Raw genomic sequence first — 25196 nt, 5'->3', positions numbered from 1 at the left:
GCCCATTCCTGGCGAATATGGTTCGTAAGACTGTGATAGTTGAGGACATTTTTATTACCTCTGGCCACTTTGTGCATCCACCGCAATTAAAAACATCGAGTCCATAAAGGGACCAGCAAAATCAATGTGCACCCTTTGCCATGGAGATGAGGGCCACTCCCATGGATGTAGAGGGGCTTGTGGTGGGGTGTTTTGGACCTTCTGGCATCCTGTACAGCTCTTGGTCATCTCTTCGATTTCTCTATCGATTCCCGGCCACCACACAAACGCTCTGGCTAAGTTCTTCATTTTTACCCCTCCCAGATGACCCTCGTGAAGCTCATTGAGCACTCTATCCTTCAATTTAGGTGGAATTACTACTCTGGATCCACACATCAAGGTTCCTCTGCACACTGACAGCTGTTCTCTTCTCGGCGAGAATGCTGGCAGCAGTGGTTCGCAATGTGCTGGCCATCCCTTCACCGTTAAATCATAGACCCAGGAGAGTGTCGGGTCATTTCGTGTTTCCTTTTCTATGTTTGCATTCGTCACAGGGAGACATTCGACTATAGTCGAGTGGAATAACTCCACTGGATCCACTGCCAGTTCTTCTTCCACCGTCGGCGACGGTAGGCGCGACAATCCATCAGCATTCCCATGCTGTTTAGTTCCTTTGCACTCGATGTCATATTGGTGTGCCCCTAGGAAAAGGGACCAACTCTGCAGCCGTTGTGCCGTCATTATCGGTACGCCCTTCTGAGGGTTGAAAATGGAGATGCGAGGTTGATGATCTGTTAGCAGAGTAAATTTCTGACCGTGCAGGTAGTGATTGAACTTCTTCACCCCCCCCCCCCCCCCCCCACACATCAGGCTGAGGGCCTCTGTCAATCTGGGCGTAGTTACGCTCGGCTGAAGTTAACGAGCGTGACGCAAAAGCTATCGGCCAAAGATGTGCGGGTTAGGTTGATTGGCCATGATAAATTGACCCTTAGTGTTAGGGGGGATTAAATACGTGGGGTTACGGGGATAGGGCTTGGGTGGGATGGCTGTCGGTGTAGGGACTGGGTGCTAGGGTTTGGATGATCAGCCATGATCTCATTGAATGGCGGAGCAGGCTCGAAGGGCCGAATGGCCTGCTCCTGCTCCTATCTTCTATGTTTCTATGGCCTCTCTGAACCATCAAGGAATTTATGTGACAGTACCGCCCCAATGCCGTAGGGAGACGCATCACACGCCAGTCTTATCGGTAGTGATGGGTTGTAGTGAGCCAATACTTCTCTTGAAGTGATTAGGCCCTTACTCTTCTGAAAGGCCCGCTTACATTCATTGCTATGAGGATGTTTCCCCTAGCTGGGGTGTCTAGAACTTGGGGTCGCAGTCTCAGAATAAGGGGTTGGCCAGTTAGGACTGAGATGAGGACAGATTTCTTCACTCAAAGGGTTTGTGAATCTTTGGAATTCTGTATCCCAGAGGGCTGTGGATGCTCAGTCATTGAGTATATTCAAGACCGAGATCGATAGATTTTTGGATACTAAGGGAATCGAGGAAATGGGCGGGAAGGTGGAGCTGAGGTAGAAGATCAAGCATGATTTTGGTGAATGGCGGAGCAGGCTGGAAGGGCTGAATGGCCTACTCCTGCTCATGTTATGTTTTCAGGGCAGGGTACATTGCATTGTTGAACAGAAAATTGAAGCAACTCCTCAGCTTCTAAGTTGCTCTTCTCTCATCTCCTAACCGTAATTACTCTTCTGTGTCTGCATGCACCGTTTTACTTCCTGTACAAAAGAGCTTGCATTTCCATAATGCCTTATTGTGTTCTTGGGACACCCCAAAAAGCTTCGCAATTGGCGTTGGGTCAAAATCCTGGAACTTCCTCCATGACGGCAATGTGGGAGTACCTTCACCTCATGGACTGTAGCGGTTCAAGAAGGTGGCTCACCGCCACCTCTAGGGCAATTAGGGATGGGCAATAGAGGCTGGCCTTAAGAACGTAACATAAGAAATAGGAGTAGGCCCTACGGCCCCTCGAGCCTGCTCCGCCATTCATTAAGATCGTGGCTGATCATCGACCTCGACTCCACTTTCCTGCCTGATCCCCATATCCCTTGATTCCCCTAGAGTCCAAAAATCTGTGTCTCAGCCTTGAATATACTCAAAGACTCAGCATTCACAGCCCTCTGGGGCAGAGAATTCCAAAGATTCACAACCCTCAGTGAAGAAATTCCTCCTCATCTCAGTCTTAAATGGCCTACCCCTATCCTGACACTATGCCCCCTAGTTCTAGACGCTCCAGCCAGGGGAAACAACCTCTCAACATCTACCCTGTCAATCCCCTTCAGAATCTTGTATGTTTCAATGAGATCACCCCTCCATTTCTTCTAAACTCCAGAGAGTATCGGCCCATTCTACACAATCTCTCATCATAGGACAGCCCTCTCATCCCAGGAATCAATCTAGTGAACCTTCGTTGCACCGCCTCCACGGCAAGTATATCCTTCCTTAGATAAGGAGACCAAAACAGTGCACAGTACTCCAGGTGTGGTCTCACCAAGGCCCTGTACAATTGTAGCAAGACTTCCTCACTCTTGTACTCCAACCCCCTTGCAATAAAGGCCAACATGCCATTTGCCTTCCTTATTGCTTGCTGTACCTACATGCTAGCTTTCTGTGTTTCTTGCATGAGGACACCCAAATCTCTCAACACCAACATTTGAAAGTTTCTCACCATTTAAAAAAAAAAAAAAAAAAAATATATTGTTTTTCTAATCTTCCTACCAAAGTAATAACCTCACATTTCCCTACATTATACTCCATCTGCCACCTTACTGCCCACTCACTCAGTCTATCTATATCCCTTTGCAGACTCTGTTCTCCTCACAGCTTACTGTCCCACCTAGCTTTGTATCATCAGCAAACTTGGATGCATTACACTTGGTCCCTTCATCTAGGTCATTAATATAGATTGTAAATAGCTGAGTCCCCAACACTGATCCTTGAGACACCCCACTAGTTACAGCCTGCCAACCTGAAAAAGATTCGTTTATCCCTACTCTGCTTTCTTTCTGTTAACCAATCCCCTCTCCATGCTACTGTATTATCCTCAACCCCATGAGCTCTAATCTTGTGTAATCTTTTATGTGGCACCTTATCGAATGCCTTTTGGAAATCCAAATATACAACATCCACTGGTTCCCCTTTATCTACCCTGCCTTTGTTTCCTGCCTTGGGATACAATGGGGTGATCTGGATGGCAGTTATGTTGGCTTTGACATCCCGGAACCTTAAGAATACACAGTGGGAAATGGTACTGCCTGATGCCCTGCATTCCATTAGATCATTGCTTTCAACGGCTACTAATGTGACCCCCCATGAAAGGCTCTTTAACTATCCGCGGAGATCTACTACGGGATATTCGGTACCTTCATGGCTTACTATGCAGGGACCTGTGCTGCTTCGACGCCATGTTAGATTGTCAAAATATGATCCTTTAGTGGAGGAGGTGGAGCTGTTGGAGGCAAATTCCCAATATGCTCATATTCGATTCCAAGATGGGAAAGAAAGTACCGTTTCAATTAAAGACTTGGCTCCTTGTGGTGGCCAGCCCTCTTCTGAGGATATTAACAATAGTCATGATTCAGATAATATGGATGCTGTTACAGATACTATGAATATTTCCAATCCGATTGCAGATAATTATACTTCTATTAGTTAGCCCTCGATGGATGTTTATGACCGTCCCAGTTTACCTCCTGATGGGATTTCTAATCCGGAAACCGTTGAGAATCGGGATATGGATAGCCTTCCTGCAGAAGATACTTCTGTGTCTCCTGGTGTGGGAGGGCAAGGAATTTCACCAAGGTTAAGAAGGTCGACACGAACAAGATATCCGGTCGACCGGTTGAAAATGGACTTTTAAATTGATAGTGGTGTTTTAAAATTGTTGAAATATTATTATATTGTTTTAGTTGAGAGATACTTAATACTTATGTGCAATGTTACTATTTGTGATTGTCACTTAGTACTGTGTCATGTTGAATAGTTTTATTTTGTCTGTGCATAGTTTTAGTTGTAAATAATTAATTATAAATTGTAAAGGTTATTTAGGTTGGAGTATATTTTAAAAGGAGGGGTGAATGTGGGGATTATTAGTAAGAAGTATTGTGATTGGTTGTTTGTTTCCTGCCTTGGGATATATGCTGTAATCGCATTGGTAGTTGATGTCATGTGATTTGTGGTGGCCATCTTAAATTCAGTTCTTTCTTGCTTTGGTTGGGACTGGGTGTGGAAAGATGTGCTACAGGATTTTAAAGTTAATAAAGCCTAGATTAGAAAGGCAAATCTATTCTTTATTTCAATCCTCAAACAAACTAGTAATAAATTTGTCAAACACGATTTCCCTTTCATAAAACCATGTTGACTCTGCCTAATCATGTTATGATTTTCTAAGTGCCCTGACACCACTTCCTTAACAATGGATTCCAGCATTTCCCCTGACGACTGATGTCAGGCTAACTGGCCTGTAGTTCCCTGTATTCTCTCCCTTTCTTGAATAGTGGTGTTACATTTGCGACCTTCCAATCCGCTGGGACCTCTCCAGAATCTAGGGAATTTTGGAAGATCAAAACCAATGCATCCACTATCTCTTCAGTTACCTCCTTTTAGAACCCTAGGATGTAGGCCGTCAGGTCCAGGGGACTTGTCGGCTTTTAGTCCCATTAGTTTCTCTCGTACTTTTCCTCTACTTATATTAATTACGTTAAGTTCATCACCCTCATTAGACCCTTGGTTCCCCACCATTTTTGGTATGCTTTTTGTGTCTTCTACTGTGAAGACAGATACAAAATATTTGTTTAACGTTTCTGCCATTTCCTTATTCCCCATAATAATTTCTCCTGTCTCAGCCTCTAAGGGACCAACATTTACTTTTGCTACTCTTTTTACATACTTGTAGAAGCTCTTGCAATCTACTTTTCTATTTCTTGCTAGTTTTCTCATTCTATTTTTTCCCTTTTTATAAATGTTTTTGTCATCCTTTGCTGGTTTCTGAAACTCTCCTAATCCTCAGGCTTACTACTGTTCTTCGCAACATTATAAGCTTCTGCTTTCAATCTAATGCTATCCTTAACTACTTTGGTTAGCTCACTTTTCCTGTGGAGTTTTTGTTGAGAATTATGAAATATTTCTTAATGCTACCCACTGCATATCTGCTGCCATACCTTTTAATCTATTTTTCCAATTTACCTTGGCCAACTTGCCCCCTCATACCTATGTAATTGGCTTTATTTAAGTTGAAGACTCTAGTTTTGGACTTGGACAAGTCACTCTCAAAAGTCATGTGAAATTCTATCATTATTACCGGCCGTGCCAATGACTCCCACATCCCATGAATGAATTGTAAGTAAATACAATTTGCACACCAAGGTTGAAAACAGCAAATTAAATGAATGATCAATTAACTTGGTTTTGCTGGTGTTGTGGCTGGAAGGCAGATGTGAAAAATGTTGGCCGGGACACTGGGAGAACCCCCTGTTCTAATAATGGCCATGAGATTTAAAAAAAATCTGTCTATAGATATAGATTTTAGTTCTCTCCTCCAGGGGAACGGTAGCGTGGTGGTAATGTCACTGGGCTAGTAATCCAGAGGTCTGGACTAATGATCCAGCAATGTGAGTTCAAATCCCACCACGGCAGCTGGGGAATTTAAATTCAGTTCATTAAATAAATCTGGAATAAGAAGCTAGTATCAGTAATGGTGACCATGAAACTATCGGATTGTCGTAAAAACCCATCTGGTTCACTAATGTCCTTTTAGGGAAGGAAATCTGCCATCCTTGCCTGGTCTGGCCTATATGTGACTCCAGACCCACAGCAATGTGGTTGACTCCATCCTAAGCAAGCCACTCAGTTGTAACAAACCGCTACAAAACATAATAAGAATGAAACCGGACAGACTACTGGCTACGGACCCGGCAATGGCACACCCAGCCCAGTCGACCCTGCAAAGTTCTCCTCACCAACATCTGGGGACGTGCCAAAATTGGGAGAGCTGTCCCACAGACTAGTCGATCAACAGCCTGACCTAATCATATGTCCCAAACTCCTCCATCACCGTCCCACCGGCAGGACAGACCCACCAGTGGCGGCACAGTGGTATACTGTCGGGAAGGAGTGGCCCTGGAAGTCCTCAACATTGACTCCGGGCCTCTTGCTGATCACCACCTACTGCCCCCCCATAGCTGATGAATCAGTACTCCATGTTGAACACCACTTGGAAGATGCACTGAATGTACTCTGGGTGGGGGACTTCAGTGTCCATCACCAAGAGTGGCTTGGTAGCACCACTACTGACAGAGCGGGCCGAGTCCTGAAGGACATAACTGCCAGTCTGGGCCTGTGATAGGTGGTGAGAGAACCAACACGAGGGCAAAACCTACTTGACCTCATCCTCACCAATCTACCTGTCGCAGATGCTTCTGTCCATGACCGTATTGGTAGCAGTGATCACAGTCATTGTGGAGACGAAGTGACTTCACACTGAGGACACCCTCCATTGTGTTGTGTGGCACTTCCATGCTAAATGGGCTAGATTCAGAACAGATGTAGCAGTTCAAAACTGGGCCTCCATGAGGCGCTGTGGGCCATCAGCAGCAGCAGAATTGTATTCCACTACAATCTGTAACCTCATGGCTCAGCATATCCCTTGCTCTACCATTACTGTCAAGCCAGGGGACCAACCCTGGTTCAATAAGGAGTGTAGAAGAGCATGCCAGGAGCAGCACCAGGCATACCTAAAAATGAGGTACCAACCTGTGGAAGCTGCAACACAGGACTACATGCATGCTAAAAAGCAAAAGCTGCATGCTATAGACAGGGCGAAGTGATCCCACAGTCAACAGATCAGATCAAAGCTCTGCAGTCCTGCCACATCCAGTTGTGAATGGTGGTGGACCATTAAACAACTAACTGGAGGAGGAGGCTCCATGAATATCCCCATCCTCAGTGATGATGAAGCACAGTACGTGAGTGCAAAAGACAAGGCTGAAGCGTTTGCAACCATCTTCAGCCAGAAGTGCCGAGTGGATGCCAATATTGGCCTACTCCCGAGGTCCCCACCATCACAGAAGCCAGTCTTCAGCCAATTCGATTCACTCCACGTGATATCAAGAAACAGCTGAGCGCATTGGATACAACCCCGACAACATCCTGGCTATCATGCTGAAGACTTGTGCTCCAGAACTAGCCGCGCCTCTAACCAAGCTGTTCCAGTACAGCTACAACACTGGCATCTATCTGACAATGTGGAAAACTGCCCAAGTATGTCCTGTCCACAAAAAGCAGGACAAATGCAACCCGGCCAATTACCACCCCATCAGTCTACACTCTCTCATCAGCAAAGTGATTGAAGGTGTCTTCGACAGTGCTATCAAGCGGCACTTATTCACCAATAACCTGATCATGGATGCCCAGTTTGGGTTCCGCCAAGATCACACGGCTCCTGACCTCATTACAGCCTTGGTCCAAACATGGACAAAGGAGCTGAATTCCAGAGGTGAGGCGAGAGTGACTGCCCTTGGTATTTGACCGAGTGTGGCATCAAGGAGCCCTAGTAAAACTGAAGTCAGTGGAAATTGGGGGGGGGGGGGAAGGAAACGCTCCACTGGCTGGATTCATACCTGGCACAAAGGAAGATGGTTGTTGTGGTTGAAGGTCAATCATCACAGCCCCACGACATTGCTGCAGGAGTTCCTTAGGGCAGTGTCCTAGGCCCAACCATCTTCAGCAGCTTCATCAATGACCTTCCCTCCGACATAAGGTCCGAAATGGGGATGATCGCTGATGACTGCACAGTATTCAGCGCCATTTACAACTCCCCAGATAATTAAGCAGTCCATGCCCGCATGCAACAAGATCTGGACGACGTTCAGGCTTGGGCTTAAGTGGCAGGTAACATTTGCGCCACACAAGTGCCAGGCAATGACTATCTCCAACAAGCGAGAGTCTAACCACCTCCCCTTGGCATTACCATTGCCGAATCCCCCACCATCAACATCCTGGGGGGTCACCATTGACCAGAAACTTAACTGGACCAGCCACATAAATACTGTGGAACAAGAGCAGGTCAGAGGCTGGGTATTCTGCGGCGAGTGTCTCGCCTCCTGACTCCCCAAAGCCTTTCCACCATCTACAAGGCACAAGTCAGGAGTGTCATGGAATACTCTCCACTTGCCTGGATGAGTGCAGCTCCAACAGCACTGTGAAGAAGCTCGACACCATCCAGGACAAACCAGCCAGTTTGATTGGCACCCCATCCACCACCTTAAACATTCACTCCCTCCACCACCGGCGCACCGTGGCTGCAGTGTGTACCATCTACAAGATGCACTGCAGCAACTCGCCAAGGCTTCTTCGGCAGCACCTCCCAAACCCGCGACCTCTTCCACCTAGAAGGACAAGGGCAGCAGGTGAATGGGAACACCACCACCTCCAAGTTCCCCTCCAAGTCGCACACTATGCTGACTTGGAAGTATATTGCGGATCCTTCATCGTCGCTGGGTTAAAATCTTGGAACTCCCTACCTAACAGCGCTGTGGGAGTACCTTCACCACACGGACTGCAGCGGTTGAAGAAGGCGGCACTCCACCACCTTCTCGAGGGCAATTAGGGATGGGCAATAAATGCTGGCTTTCCCAGCGACGCTCACGTCCCATAAACGAATTTAAAAAAAAAAAAAAAAAGGCTGACACATTTTAGACTAATTTTCCTCTTTGCCAAGTGATAAAGTAATTTTTAGGAGGGTTTGAGATAAAACAAAGTTTTGTATTTTTAAAAAAAAGTTCCCAGCAATTGCACACACATGCTGTCAGTGTTGCTCCTTGGTCAATAAGGGAGGACAGGAAGAGAAGGAATGCCCAGAAGAATGGATAACAAAGTAAAATTATGAAGATAAATAGGAATGCCCCAGAGCCTTGATGCTGAAGTGAGTACGTCAGCAATAAAATCTGTGAACAGTGCTACTGTAGTTAGAGCGATGCACATCGTTATTAATGTGCAAATCAGCTAGTAGGTTATAGCAAGGAAGAGATGCCCCATGAATTGCGAATCCCTGCAAGTTGATGGCCGATTTGCGCCGCTCTGCTGTTGCGTTTGCGAAAACAGCATCCTCGTTTTCAACATCCCTGAGATTTCCATGAAGCTGCTGTATTTGCACATTAATTGCCCATTAAACTCACCACAAAGTTAAGGCTAGTAATTATCAGCATAAGCACCCTTTTAATGATGTGATAATTGTTATTGCCTGCCAATCAACCCACCCCCCTTGCGCAAAAGTAAACCATTATAATTGTGGCGTCTCATTCCTTCAATTTGTGAATTGTTTTAGGAGATTTTAAAGATGTCACCATTTAAATTTTTTTAATTTTCCTTTGTGTCTCTTTCCCCCTCTAATCCAATCTCTCTCTTTGTACCTGTTTTGACATTAAATTCACCCGCTCTAATTCACTCTCCTTCTCGGTCCTTCCTCTTATTTCTCAATCCTTCAATCTCATTGGTTAAGGAGATGCATGGTTTGTCCCGTTGTTCACCAAGGTCCCAGATGCCCCGTTACCCTCACTGCACCATTATCAGCTCGCACTTCCAGCAACTTTGTGGGCAATTTTTTTAAAGCCTTAACATGCATGAACAAATGTAACTAACGGGATGCCCTGCTCCAGCAAAATCTGTCCCAGTATCTCTACTTTTTGTATATAGTCTGTATCTTCAGCTGCCTAGGTCCTAAAGTCTGGCATTCCCTTCCTAAATATCTCTGCCTCTCCACTTCTTTCCTCCTTTATGACGCTCCTTAAAACCAACCTCTTTTTGACTAAGCTTTTGATCATCTGTCTTAACATCTCCTTGTATGGCTCGGTGTCAAATTTTGTTCTTTTTATAACACTCCTGTGAAGCACCTTGGGATGTTTTATTAAGTTAAAGGCGCCATATAAATATAAATTGTTGTAGTGTGTACTTCCTGAAAATATTTACTCATTCTGTCCTGCTCTTTTGGTTATGCCTGGCTTTGCTTTCTATATCCGTTTAAACTTGTAATTTTTATCTTTACTTTTCATTAGATTTGAGTCCTGCACTGTGGCCCTGTGCTTGGTGTCACCCTGCTTCCAAATGCTTAAGGCACCATTGGCAGGTTCTGCTTGAATTAAGAATTTGGCTTTTGTTAGTGCAGAGGTGGTGTTCCCCTATGGGGCTTTTCCAAGCTCTGGGGAAAGCCTGGTTTTATTTAAATGATACTCTTCTGGGAGAGGAGTATGAATCTCTTTCCCATCCTCACTTCCCCAGAGTGCCTGTGTTTTTCTGCTACTTCTCTTTCTAATCCTGTCACGTACTCATTCCTCTTCTTCACACCCCCACCCCCCCACCATCTTTTGCTCCCTCTTGCCTTCCGTGCCTGTTTCTCTCTCTGCTTCCCATACCCCCCCATATTGTCTCTGCATTTCAGTGCTATGGTCATAACATAGCCTGGTACCCTCTTCCCAAGTGCTAGTAGATTCAGCAGCCCCCTACGCAAGGAAGAGGAGACAGAGTGGCGGGGCTGCGCCCATAAGCATGGCCAGAAGAGATGGGTTTTGTGGAGGCTTTTGAAGGTGGGGGAAAGATAGTTAAGTAGGGTGGTTTGGAACAGTATTTGAGTCCAAGGTTGCGCTGGTTTTAAGGCTGTTTTATGATGGAGTGGATGGTAGAGAACATGCAGTAGACTGGAGGTGGTGAAGTGGAAGGTGTATGCTGGGATGTAGGATTGGGTAAGATTACATAGGTAGGGAGGAGCATGGTCATGGAGGGAATTGGAAAATTAGCGTTTTGAAGTCCATGCACAGGGATGGGAAGGTGATTGGCGTCTGGAATAGGATATGAGAGGTAGTGGTCTGGATTAGATTATCTAGTTTATGTAGGGTTGAGCTGTAGAAGCCAATGACGTATGTTGGATAAATCAAGTTGGAAGGTGATTAAAGCATGGGTAAAAGCTTCAGTGGGTGCAGATGTGCAATGCTGTGAAATGTAGAAGTCGATAGTGTTGGTAACAGACCAGATGTGGGGTTTAAAGCTTGTCTCGGGGTCAACAGAACATAAAAATTGCATACCATGTATGCAGGGGTAGAATTAGCACCTTCTGTAGCATGCAGATTCGAGTGGAAGCATCATAGGACGTTCACCATCTTGCCAACCTGGAGAAAATTCTGGCTTGTGCACAACTTAATCTGACAGCAACAGTAGTGAGAGTAAAAGTTCAATGTTTGTGTTGGTTATGGAGGCTGACCCTGTGCTTGTGGATAGTGTCACTGATAAAATGTAAATGAGGGGCAGGAGGCATTTTCAGGCCAGTGATGTTATTGCATTAAGAGTGTTGGTTTTACTTGAGTTTTACGTTCATATAGTGAATGTGTTTGTAAATTGTTTATGGTTTATTTCTGCTGACTGTGTACGATAATATCATTTAACATCCACATAGACCACTTTGAGATATTCCAATCCACCAAATGTTTGGTTCCATTTGTACGTACAGCACCTTGGCATTGCTGCTTCCAGTAATCAAATATGTGGGAGAGTATATAGCCTTGAGCAATCTGCCCTTGTCTTGTACACAGCCAAGAATGTTCCTGGTACTTTTTTACAAAAAGGCAAAAAAACATTTTGTCTTACTAGCCAGCAATGAATGGATCTGAATGATGAAACATGTTGGCAGTAAAATATGTTAAATTCTGCAAGAGCTTTTGTTCTGCAGCTAGTCAACAACTTATGCAATGCACCACTTTTTATAAATGTGTATGTAAGTGATGGTGCTGCAAAGTGGTAAATGAATCTGAAGTCCGATGACTATGAACTACTTGACCTTCATTATTGCTGTGTATGATGCTACCTGAATCTCTGATTAGTTTTGCAACTTTGAGCATGTTTGTTTGTTACATTCTGAATCTTATTTAAGAACAGCATTTGTTTCATAATGGAAGCCCTAATTATGTAGTTAGTGGAAGCTTTATATGCTGCCCTTCACGACAATACTGCTGTCTAAATGAATTGCTGGCTTGTTGCAGATTCATAAAACTGAATTACACTATAATGCAGGATATTTTATTATAGTAAATTAAGCCGTCCGGCCCCAGGAACTCTGTATTTGGGGCTTTACTGTACCTGTGAGTCCCAGCTTTTTTGTGATTTCTTGACTGGGTTAACCTTTTTTAGCTCGCGCTTACGGAGAAGCCGTCGAAGCTCAAGTTATTTTCCCTTGGCATCTTCATTTCATCAACTTCTTTGAATTAAAATTGCCTATTTGTTGTGATTGGGTCCTTGCACAAAAGAATGAAAAAGTAATGCGAGCAGAAGCTTGGTGATTAATGTCTTGTTTACATTTTGTTCAATTCAGATTTAAAACCTGTGGTACAAAATGGTTGCTGCATTTTTTTATGATTACTCTTTTCATCACCCCCCCACCCCCCCCATCCCAAGTTTATTGTTTCACTTTTCAACCCTTTATACTAAAACACTAGTTAGGCTGCAGCTAAAATATTGCATGGAGTTCTGGTCACCACCTTACAGGAAGGATGTGATTGCACCAGAGGGTGTGCAAAGGAGATTTACGAGGATGTTGCCTGGGCTGGGGCATTTTAGCTATGAGGAAAGATTAGATAGGCTGGGGTTGTTTTCCTTGGAACAAAGGAGGCTGAGGGGAGACCTAATTGAGGTGTATAAAATTGAGGGGTCTAGATTGAGAGGACAGGAAGGACCGATTTACCTTAGCAGTAGGGTCAATAACCAGGGGGCATAGATTTACAGTAATTGGTTGGAAGTTTAGAGGGGATTTGAGGAGAAATGTTTTCGCCCAGAGGGGGGTGGTGGGGGTCTGGAACTCACTACCTGAAAGGGTGGTAGAGGCAGAGATCCTCGTCACATTTAAAAAGTACTTGGATATGCACTTGAAGTGCCGTCACCTACAGGGCTACGGACCAAGAGCTGGAAAGTGGGATTAAGGTGGCGAGCTCTGTCAGCTGGCACAGGCAAGATGGGCCGAATGGTGTCCTTCTGTGCTGTAAATTTCTATGATTCTATGAACATGTGAATAGTTTGTAAAATAAAAAAACATTGGGTCAGTCTTTACGAAGGAAGACACAAAAAACCTCCCTGGGATATCGGGAAAAATAGGGACATTGGCAAAGGAGGAACTGACGCAAATCAATATCTCTAAGGATATGGTGTTAAGGAAGCTAAAGGGATTGAAGGTGGACAAATCCCCAGGGCCTGATAACATGCATCCTAGGGTACTGAAGGAGGTGGCCCTAGAGATAGCGGATGCACTAAGGATGATTTTTCAGAATTCATTAGACTCGGGAACAGTGCCGATGGATTGGAGGGTAGCTAACGTTACCCCACTATTCAAAAAGGGGGGTAGGGAAAAAGCAGGTAATTACAGACCTGTAAGCCTTACATCAGTTGTGGGCAAAATGCTGGAGTCCATCATTAAGGATGAAATAGCGGAGCACTTAGCAAATGGGGACAGGATAGGACAGAGTCAACATGGATTTACAAAGGGTAAATCGTGCTTGACTAATCTATTGGAATTTTTTGAGGGAGTAACTGGTAGAATAGATGGGGGAGAGCCAGTAGATGTGGTGTACCTGGACTTCCAAAAGGCCTTCGATAAGGTCCCACATAAAAGATTAGCATGGAAAATTGAGGCTCATGGGATAAAGGGGAAAGTTTTGGCGTGGATAGGGAACTGGCTGTCAGATAGAAAACAGAGAGTTGGAATAAACGGCTCATTTTCTGAATGGCAGGCAGTAACAAGTGGGGTACCACAGGGATCTGTCCTGGGCCCCCAGCTGTTCACAATTTACATTAATGACCTGGATCAGGGAGTCGGATGCAGCATTTCCAAATTTGCAGACGACACTAAACTAGGAGGTGGGGTGGGCTCAGAGGAAGAGACCAGGAAGCTCCAGAGCGATTTGGACAGACTGGGCGATTGGGCGGATAAATGGCAGATGCACTATAATGTGGACAAGTGCGAAGTTATCCACCTTGGGTGCAGGAACGGGAGGGCAAATTATTATTTAAATGGCAATAGATTGGGAGAGGGGGAAGTACAGAGAGACCTGGGTGTTCTTGTACACCAGTCACTGAAGGCGAGCATGCAGGTGCAACAGGCGGTCAAGAAGGCAAACGGTATGCTGGCCTTCATAGCAAAAGGGTTAGAATACAGGAACAGGGATACCTTGCTGCAGCTGTACAGGGCACTGGTGAGACCACACCTCGAGTACTGTGTACAGTTTTGGTCGCCTCATCTGAGGAAGGATGTTCTTGCCATGGAGGGGGTGCAGCGGCGATTCACCAGGCTGATACCAGGAATGGCGGGAATGACCTATGAGGAGAGACTATGTAGTTTAGGGATGTACACACTGGAGTTTAGAAGATTGAGAGGGGACCTCATAGAAGTGTATAAAATTCTGACAGGTCTAGACAGACTGGATGCAGAAGGAATGTTTCCCTTGGCGGGTGAGAACAGAACTAGAGGACATAATTTAAGGATAAGGGCTAAACCATTTAGGACAGAGATGAGGGGGAATTTCTTCACTCAGAGAGTGGTGAACCTGTGGAACTCATTGCCACAGAGGGCAGTGTACGCCAGCTCATTAAATATATTTAAGAGGGAATTAGATATATTTCTACGGGCAAAAGGGGTTAAGGGTTACGGAGAGAAGGCGGGGACGGGATACTGAATTAAAGGATCAGCCATGATCTCATTAAATGGCGGAGCAGGCACGAAGGGCCGAATGGCCTACTCCTGCTCCTATCTTCTATGTATCTATGTATCCTATGAAATATTTTGTGAAAGAGATTCTTAAACTGTAGCAAGTGTTGTTCGGGCAGAATTGTGTTATACTATTGAATATGAATAACATTTTTCTTTTAGGCACCAAGGCTTCTGCTTATACCTTTGTTTTCTCCCATCCCAGTTTATGCAGGTAGATGTCAGACTTTGAACGTTTTCTCTCCAAAAGCATATGGCAAAATAGGGGCATTAAAGTTGAGGCTTGCATTTATATGGCACCTCTCAAACGTCTCAAAGCAGTTCACAATGAATTAATTTGAATACAGACTGTTATGCAGGTGCTGTTTGGCATACATGATCACACAAACAGCAATGCAATTAAATGACCAATTAACTTTTTTGGGGGGTGGTTGAAAGGTCAGCCATGGCATGGGAAGAATTCTCTCTTCTTTTGAAAGGTGTCTTAGGATCTTACATAACAACACGAGTAAGCTATTCAGCCCCTTGAGCCTGTTCCGCCATTCAATGAGATCATGGCTTATCTGTACCTCGACTCCATTTTACCCTGCCTTTGATCCGTATCCCTTGATGCCATCTGTCGATCTTAGTCTTGGCCTCTCCTACCCATATTCCATGTGAAGGGACAGGTTTAGGGCAGACAGGAGGGTGGTGAATTCAGCGGGGTGGGGAGAAAGAGGCGATGAGATAGCAGATAAGGCTTTGCTCAGTCTAGAAGCTGAGGGAGGATATCTGGAAGGAACTTGGTGGGCCTTGGGTGGTGAGGGGGTTTGGCAGATAAGAGTTTTTAGGTAGTAGCAAAAAGGTTGGCATTGGTGAGGTGGTGCATGGAGAAGGTTCCAGAGGAGTAGTGGCAGGGACCAAGATGGGACTTGATGAGGGCCTCACTGCGACTGGTTTGGGCAGAACAGGTTGTGGAAAATATAGCCAGGTGGAAAGGTTTTGGTGAGGGGCATGGTGTTGCTACCTGTGAGCTGAGTTTGTCAAAGCGGGATGTAACGAGAAAGGATTAATTAGCAATCTTGTTGTACGAGGCCCCTTGGGTCGGAGCGATCATAATATGATCGAATTCTTCATTAAGATGGAGAATGAATTAAGTAATTGTCTCAGAGACTAGGGTCCTAAATTTAAATAAAGGAAACAACGATGGTCTGAGGCATGAGTTGGGTAGGATTGATTGGGGAATGTCACTCGAAGGGTTGACTGTGGATAGGCAATGGCAAACATTCAAAGACCGCATGGATGAATTACAGAATTTGTTCATCCCAGTTTGGGACAAAAATAAAACAAAAAAGGTGACTCAACCGTGGCTAACAAGGGAAATTAGGGATAGCATAAGATCCAAGGAGAGGACATATAAATTGGCCAGAAAAAGCAATAATCCTGAGGATTGGGAGCAATTTAGGATTCAACAAAGGAGCACAAAGGGCTTAATTAAGAAGGGGAAAATAGAATATGAGAGTAAGCTTGCTGGGAACATAAAAACTGACTGTAAAAGCTTTTATAGATATGTGAAGAGAAAAAGATTGGTGAAGTCAAGCGTAGGTCCCTTGCAGTCAGAATCAGGGGAATTTATAATGGGGAACAAAGAAATGGCAGACCAACTAAATACATATTTTGGTTCCGTCTTCACAGGAGGACACAAATAACCTCCCAGAGATGCTGGGGAACATAGGGTCTGATGAAAGGGAGGAACTGAAAGAAATCAGTATTTGTAGGGAAATGGTGTTAGGGAAATTGATGGGATTGAAGGCAGATAAATCGCCAGGGCCTGATAATCTACATCCTAGGGTACTTAAGGAAGTGGCCCTAAAAATAGTAGATGCATTGCTGATCATCTTCCAACATTCGATGGAATCTGGAACAGTACCCATGGATTGGAGGGTAGCTATTACCCCACTATTCAAAAAAGGTGGTAGAGAGAAAATGGGGAATTACAGACCGGTAAGCCTGACATCGGTAGTGGGGAAAATGCTGGAGTCCATTATAAAAGATGTAATAGCAGAGCACTTGAAAAACAGTGTCAGGATCGGACAAAGTCAGCATGGATTCACAAAAGGTAAATCGTGCTTGACTAAGCTACTGCAATTTTTTGAGGATGTAACTGGTAAAATAGATAAGGGAGAACCAGTGGATGTGGTGTATCTGGACTTTCAGAAGGCCTTCGATAAGGTCCCGCATAAGAGATTAGCGTGCAAAGTTAAGGCACATGGGATTGGTGGCAAGGTATTGACTTGGATAGAGAACTGGTTGGCAGACAGAAAGCAAAGAGTTGGAATAAACGGGTCCTTTTCCGAGTGGCAGGCAGTGACTAGTGGGATACCGCAGGGATCGGTCCTTGGACCCCAGCTATTCACAATATATATTAATGATCTAGACAAGGGAACTAGATGTAATTTCTCCAAGTTTGCAGACGACACAAAGCTGGGTGGGCGTGTGCACTGTGAGGAGGATGTCGAGAAACTCCAGGATGATTTGGACATGTTGGGTGATTGGGCAGAAACATCGCAGATGCAATATAACGTGGATAAATGTGAGGTTGTCCACTTTGGTGGCAAAAACAGGAAGGCAGATTATTATCTGAATGGCAATAGATTGGGAGAAGGGGAAGTGCAACGAGACCTGGGTGTCCTTGTGCACCAGTTGCTGAAGGTAAGCATGCAGGTGCAGCAGGCGGTTAAGAAGGCAAATGGTATGTTGGCCTTTGTAGTGAGAGGGTTTGAGTACAGGAACAAGGATGTCTTGCTGCAGTTGTACAGGGCCTTGGTGAGACCACATCTTGCATTGTGTGCAGTTTTGGTTGCCTTACCTGAGGTAGGATGTTCTTGCCATGGAAGGAGTTCAGCGAAGATTCACCAGGCTGATACCTGGGATGGCAGAAATGACGTATGAGGAGAGATTGGGTCGATTGGGCTTATATTCGCTGGAGTTTAGAAGAATGAGAGGTGATCTCATTGAAACTTATAAAATTCTGACAGGACTGGACAGACTAGATGCAGGAAGGATGTTTCTGATGGTCGGGGAGTCCAGAACCAGGGGACACAGTCTAAGGATAAAGGGTAGGCCATTTAGGACAGAAATGAGGAGGAATTTTTTCACCCAGAGAGTGGTGAACCTGTGGAATTCTCTACCACAGAAGGCAGTGGAGGCCAGTTCATTAAATATATTCAAGAAGGAGTTGGATATAGTTCTTACGGCTAAAGGGATCAAGGGATATGGGGAGAAAGCCGGGACAGGGTACTGAATTTGGATGATCAGCCATGATCGCATTGAATGGCGGAGCAGGCTCGAGGGGTCGAATGGCCTACTCCTGCTCCTATCTTCTATGTTTCTATGTCTATACAATCATCCACAGTGAGGTGGGGGATGGCAACTTTGACTTCATTAGAAAAGTGCAACTGATCCTAGATGATCAAGTAGTATCTTCTGATGGATGCTATATTTTCAGTTATCAATGTGTATGGGTTCTTGACTGAAATGTGTTCTTGCCCAGCACGGTTACAGTTCTAGGTACTTCAAGTGAGATTGTTGCCAAATGTATAAACTTTTGAGTCTCCAAGTTTTTTATAGAATTTGGATGTAATGTATTTGTTTCATAAATCTTCTCCAGTTTGTACTCAAAAGCTTAGTAAGTTGGGCATGTGCTTGAGCAGAAATCTGTAGGAGGGAGCGAAATGATGCAGAAAAGTGCAGAAGTACTGCCAATATTACGTGTAATGCATCTTTTAGCCTCATGGTGGCGATAAATCTCTGTCGAGCACAACACACCAGATGTAAAGATAGAGGTTACAAATACAATAGCAAAATACTGCAGCTGCTGGAAATCTGAAACAACAAAAAATGTTGGAAACACTCAGCAGGTTAGGCAGCATTGTGGAGAGAGAAACCGAGTTAACGTTTCAGCTCGATGACCCTTTGTCAGAACTGGAAAAAGTTGGAGAAGTAACAGATTTTTAAGCAACTGTGGGGCAGGGAAAAGGAGGAGGGGAGGAAAGAACAAAGGGAAGGTCTGTGATAGGATAGAAGGCAGGAGAGGTTAAAAGACAAAAGGGATGATGGTGCGAGGCAAAAGGAGATGGTAATGGGACAGGTTAAGAAACAAAAGATGGCTCTAGATGAGGTGTAAATGGCGATGGCAGGATCTTCAACAGCTGCCATGTGAGAGAAAAAAGAAAATATAGGGGCCGAGGTTATGGTCTGAAATTGTTGAACTCGATGTTGAGTCCAGAAGGCTGTAAAGTGCCTAATCGAGAGATGAGGTGCTGTTCCTCGAGCTTACGTTGAGCTTGGTTGGAACAGTGTAATAGGCCGAGGACCGAGAGATCAGAGTGGAGTGGAGAATTAAAGTGACAGGCAACTGGAAGCTCGGGGTCACGCTTACGGACTGAACTGAGGTATTCCGCAAAGCGGTCATCCAATCTGCGTTTGGTCTCCCCAATGTAGAGGAGACCGCATCGTCAGCAGCGAATATAGTGTACAATTTGCAAGAGTTATGACTTAAGTATAAGTAAATCGCTGTTTCACCTGGAAGGAGTGTTTGGAGCCCGGGACAGTGGGAAGGGAGGAGGTGAAAGGGCAGGTGTTGCATCTCCTGTGCTTGCATGGGAAGCTGCAGGGGGATTGGGTTTTGGGGGTGATAGAGAAGTGGACCAGGGTGTCATGGAGGGAGCGGTCCCTTTGGAATGCTGAAAGAGGGGGAGGAGGGGAAGATGTTTTTGGTGTGGGATCATGCTGGAGATGTTTATTTCTACTTTACAGGCGCTGTGTAAATGCAAGTTACATGGTTGCAATCCACTGACTCCTGTTGAGAAGTTTGTGTATTTGGTTATGGGTTTGGCTTACCAATGATGCCCTCCATAGTTGAATAGCATTTGCAGCTCACGTGGGTGAGTTCACCCCAAGCTTGTACTGTGCTAATCTCACCCGAGGCAGTGGGCACTGCAGTTGGCCTGGTATGAGGCTATTGACAATGGGCCAGGGTTCCTGCTCCTGATGACTATTCAGTAACCCCTGCTGGAAGTGTGGGCATCGGGTAACCTGCTATATATATATATATATATATATATATATATATATATATAAAAAAATGGATAAAATGTAGCTCAACATATTAGCTTTTTATACATGTATACTAATATGTTGAGCTACATACATACACAATTTTGCTATCATACACAATGCTGGCTTTAAAATAACTGTGGTTTTGCTTTTCAATAAATTATCCCTTCTATACTTGATTTTAAATTAAAATATCCTTGCTGTGATGGATAGAAATTAAATGATTTTTTTTACCGCTTCCAGGAAGTGTTCGTTTCTGTTGGAGTATAAAGTGAAGTCTCACTGTTCTAGCTGGATCAGTTAATAAGGTCAGTATTTTAAATAAATGTTATTAAAGCAGAGATCTTGGTGATGGCTTATAATGCTAGTAAGCCAACATGAGAATAGTTCAACTATGCCTAACTATTGTGAAAGAAGGAAGTGTAAATGCTGGAGCTCTGTTTTTCCATTGTGTATGACTAGGATTTACAATGCCTATTTTACCAGTGATGGTGGCTCAGATTAACCTAGATCATGTTCCCCTTAGCTACCATTATGACCATGAAAGGATGGATTGGAGTCCTTTTAGTGTGCAGAACCAGAAGAGGGTGCACTACATCTGTGAAATTCAGAAATCTTGGATGCTGAGGTTTATAAAATTTTGAGGGGCCTAGATAAAGTGGATAGGAAGGACCCATTTCCCTTTAGAAAGGTCAATAACCAGGGGGCATAGATTTGAAGTAATTGGTAGAAGGATTAGAGGGGAATTGAGGAGAACTTTTTTTCACCCAGAGGGTGGTGGGGGTCTGGAACTCACTGCCTGAAAGGGTGGGAGAGGCAGAAACCCTCATTGCATTTAAAAAGTACTTGGATATGCGCTTGAAGTGCCGTAATCTACAGGGCTACGGACCAAGTGCTGGAAAGTGGGATTAGGCTGGAGAGCTCTTTGTCAGTTGGCACAAACATGATGGGCCGAATGGCCTCCTTCTGTGCTGTAAATTTCTATGATTCTATGTTGTTTTTCAGGGCTGCATTTTATACCATCGGTTAAGTTACCTTGTTTACCTTGATGTCACAGTGAGTAGCTGAGCTCTACAGATCAAGAAGGTCCTAGATTCAATCATTGGTCTATGCTGAGTTAGTTTATTCCTGATCTCCGATGGGATACTGCAATTGGCCTCAGTGCCCCTGGGTAGGGAGAAAATTGTCCAGATTTCTGTTCTGATCCTTGGCTGATTGATGACTTGGCTGTAACGCACCCACAGTATAGACTGCTGCTGAAAATATTATTAAGCTCATGCAAGAATGGTAGCTTCTTGGGCAAAGTACCAGATGATGCCTATTTCTTGTGGAACTGAACCCCAGCAAGGAGTCGGTTCCTTCAGGAGTGTAGGAAAAGGGAGAAAATTGGCAGGGGGGAGGAAAGAAATTATCTTGTGTGCTGCTTCACCAGTGGCATTGCCTGATGAAGCAGTAAATCATAGGAGACCAGGTCCCAGATTCAATTCTTAGCTGTACCCACAGTCTTGGGGCACTGTGCCAAAGGAGGGAAGCCCTTAACTACTTGCTGTCCAGCAAACCTGCTGGAAAATGTGTGGAAGACAGGATTGGGTTCAATTGTTATGCCTTGCATGGTCAGATAGACTGCCTGCATTCGCCATCTCAACTTGTGCACAAAGAATGGCCATAGGAAATGGTACTGTAGGGCAGCTGGCATCCATGTATCTAGCCAGAGTTGGTGCCTTAGTGTGGGGAGAAGTTATTTTTTGTTTTTCTGTAAGTGCATTTAAGATGAAATATTTTGGTAACTTTGAAATAGTGGCCCAGTGTTTCTTTTGCATTTGCGCCCAGGTATGTCCACAATCTCTGGGTGCAAACCGGTTTACATGGTTTAAAAGATCGTGAAATTTTGGGTGTAAGTGAGTTACCCACATACCTACAGTACATCCAAGTCTCCTCAAACTTTATATATCAACCTGTTTTATTGTATTTGTGTAATGTTCCTTTTTAATATTTTCACATTTGTAAAGATAATTTTTTTTAAATAGTGTAAGAATAGATCAGGCAGGCAGATTTAAAAGACAAAAAATACTGTGGATGCTGGAACTCTGAAATAAGAACAGAAAATGCTGGAAATATTCAGGTCAGGCAGCATCTGTGGAGAGAGAGCCTGACCTGCTGAGTATTTCCAGAATTTTCTGTTATTTCAGATTTCCAGCATCCGCAGTATTTTGCTTTTGTATCCTCTAACTTTTACGTCTGTCCATCGAACCTTGTGTCCAAATGAATCTTCACCCACCAAACTGACCAACTGAGTCTGGGTGTATTCTAATGAGATTGGGAGCGTACTTGGATGTAAATTGACATCTGCAAAATTAGGGCAACTTTGGATGCATTTTCGGGTCTAACATCCAGGTTGTGCCCAAGGAGAAAACTCCAGGCCAGTGAGTACAGTTGGAGGCTCTGGAACCATATGCAGCCAGGTGACACGTCGAGATCTACCACGTTTAGCTAACTGTTTTGCAGTACAATCAGTGGAACAAACCGCTATTTCCTGCGTAACATTATAAGCATTTTTAATGTCTTGCATGTTTTCTTTGCCATGGAGTCAATAGTTTAATAAGATATCCAAATCCATCAGTCACCAAGAGCTATATTATTTTTTTAAACTGTTGGCTTTTAATACTTAATTGTGAATCTGGTGGGTTTGTTTCATTAAAGATTTGGTAATATACTTGCACTTTGAGCTTGAGTGGTATGTGTGTATGTGACAAAGTTGGTCAGTAGGTGGCGCTGTTGCCAGTGAAAGAATGAACCAAGCGATCCACACCTTATGACAATCTAGTGAACAAACAGTTCAAGTATGGTTTGCTGACATTTCAAAGCACAATACTGCAAGCGCCACATTTACTATTCAATCCATGTATCAATTGGTGTTTGAAGTCATTTTTGCACAAGTTATCTTTTATTGTATCATGCCTACAGAAAGGGGAAAGGTAAATTGGTCATTGCAATAGAGCTTGTAATGTACAAAGATTGGTGTTTAAATGTTCTAAATTAGTCATGTATTATAACTAGCAGTTAACCAGTGTAGCAATTATAAAAACAGGCTTGTGCTCACTTAATCACTCATTTCAATACATGCTACAAAATATGGGTGGATCAATTTTTTTTAAATGACTATCGTAGTTACAGTTGGGTGTACTTATGGATTACCCTGTACATGTTGAAAGGGTACTGTTTGTGAATTTAGTGGCATGGTAACATAATGAAGTATGAAATGCTGTTATTGCAATTGATGGGGATTGTGTGTGTGACTATTAATACAGTATAATATGTCCTGTAGTGAGTAAGAAACAGAATTATCCACTTGTACACATTTAAAGCTACTGTTTTGCAAAGCAGTTTGTTTTGGTTTGGTGTAAAAAGTGATCTATTTATTACATTAGTCTCCACCTGAGTTTAGAAAAGTTGCACTTTCCCTGCACACTGCTCCCAGTTCAGGACAGGCACTTGACCTGCCTTTCTATAGGCAGCTTAAGGGGGGGCCAGGAGTGGTATTTCTGCTCTGCAGCAATGTGATTTACACTGTCCACTTTCTTTGGACAGCCCCAGTGAGATTGTGTGGTGAATCCTCGTTTTCAGGAGAGGTTGGAAGGAGTAGGTGCTTCTTCTTCATACAATGTACGACAGTATATCAGAATTTTTTCCAACATCCAAATGGGGGCTTGAGGGCAGTTTAAAAGAATAAATGAGAGATCCTTCAGACATTCATTGTGTATGAGTGTAGTGCCTTAATTATTGTCAGTATGTATGTAGTGTTACAGCTACTTTTGTATGATAGCTTGTGCATCTGACTGGACATAGTGTGCGCTTCTCAGCTCTACTGAAATATATTGCACCAATAGTCAATTCACACGCTGTGTATGTTGTGTTTAGACTGCATTGATATTGTGCCAACACTTAGCTAATGGTGGAGGCTCCCGAAGTTGCTATACATGCAACTACCTGCAACGCAAAAGTAAACTGCCTTTGTCACCATCAGACTCTTCTGTTCCTCCTGTTAAATTACCCGTTCGTTTATCTTTCACCTTCTGTAAACTCCAACTTAAATGCAGGTTCCAGGAGTTGGTACAGTAAAATTATCTGCCCGAGAGCTGGAAGCACTCGCTGGCACTTCTGTTCCTCCTTTAATGTCATAGTCACAATTTGCGGTGTCACTGTCAGAATGTACTGGTCATGTGGCAGGAGGAGGCTATTGCACCACCAGTAGATGGTGTTTTTCTTCCTGGAAATCGAGCCTAGACTGGTTATGTCTGCTGACTGGGCTTACAGTAAACTCTGGGTCATGAGATTATGGCTGTGCCAATCATTCCCATTTTTGACTAATCCATTGATTATTGCAATTATTGATTGGATGTTAGATGTATTTATACTAGGACTTAGTGAGTGGTAGCTGAGAATGTTTGCACTCTTTTTGGGCATTTGCTACACATGTGAGGGACTGGTAGAGGGGGAAAAAAGTGGGAAAAGACTGCAATCATGATGAACAGAATAAATAACAGCTCCATGTATGCAGAGCATGGCTGGAATGTTGTGCATGTTTCTTCCCCCCCCCCCCCCCCCCCCCAACCCTGAATGTGCTTTCTATTTGAAATATGGTGATGGATGTTGTACATGTTGTTTCTATCTGTTATGTATGTGTCCTAAAACATTTCCCTTTTTAAACTTTATATAACTCAACTAATAGATTGCATATGTGTTCCAGTTTATACAGTTGCAAGTATGATCAGTTTATCCTTGATATGCAGAGGTCATACCTTGAGGTCAGATTTTTTAAATTCTGTAAACCGTCCAGAAATTTCTCTTGAATTACCATTTTGTTGGTAACCTGTAGCCCAATGTTTTTGTTCTCCACAAATGCTTCCGTGCTCTTCAAATGGCCTCTTGAGGACATTCAAAACAGAACAATTATATCTCACCATTTCATTAACACCCCCCCCCCCCCGTCTTTTTGGCTTTCAGACATATCTGGGATATGTCCATGTTGGCAGTAACATAATTTGACTCGCGTAATCCCTTGAGCTAAGGAAGTGTTTTCTGTATATGTTAACATAGTTTAAAAATGCATTAAGTAGTATTTGTTCTGCATTAAATAAACTTATCCTCCCTTATGCCTAAATTAATTGCCTGTTGAGTAGAAGGTCCCAGCTTTGATTTGTCATCTCTGCTGATCTCCGTGTGATCCAGTTGGCCTTGGTACCCTTTGGGCTAGATCAACCAAGATTGCTGCTCCTGATTGCTATTTTACAATCCTTACTGGAAAAATGCATCCATGATTGTCTGGTGA

The 25196-nt window shown here is 43.9% G+C and overlaps 1 protein-coding gene across 8 annotated transcripts in view; it reads left to right on the top strand.

Moving 5' to 3' along the window:
* Positions 1-25196, top strand: part of gng7 (guanine nucleotide binding protein (G protein), gamma 7) — a 211419-nt gene that overhangs the window by 22441 nt on the left and 163782 nt on the right. For 4 of the 8 annotated variants that reach the window (XM_086004482.1, XM_086004477.1, XM_086004483.1 and 1 more), the window contains exon 2: positions 20111-20175. The exons of the other annotated variants lie outside the window; for them this stretch is intronic. The gene's annotated coding sequence lies outside the window, so the exon portion shown is untranslated. The remainder of the gene's footprint in view (positions 1-20110; positions 20176-25196) is intronic. 8 annotated transcript variants of the gene reach the window in all.

This window comes from Somniosus microcephalus, chromosome 13 (assembly GCF_052327205.1).
Source record: "Somniosus microcephalus isolate GS21.2 chromosome 13, FLI_Smic_1.0, whole genome shotgun sequence".
NCBI lineage: Eukaryota > Metazoa > Chordata > Chondrichthyes > Squaliformes > Somniosidae > Somniosus > Somniosus microcephalus.
Note: the sequence above shows the minus strand (reverse complement) of the source record. Positions and strands in the feature narration are given on the sequence as shown.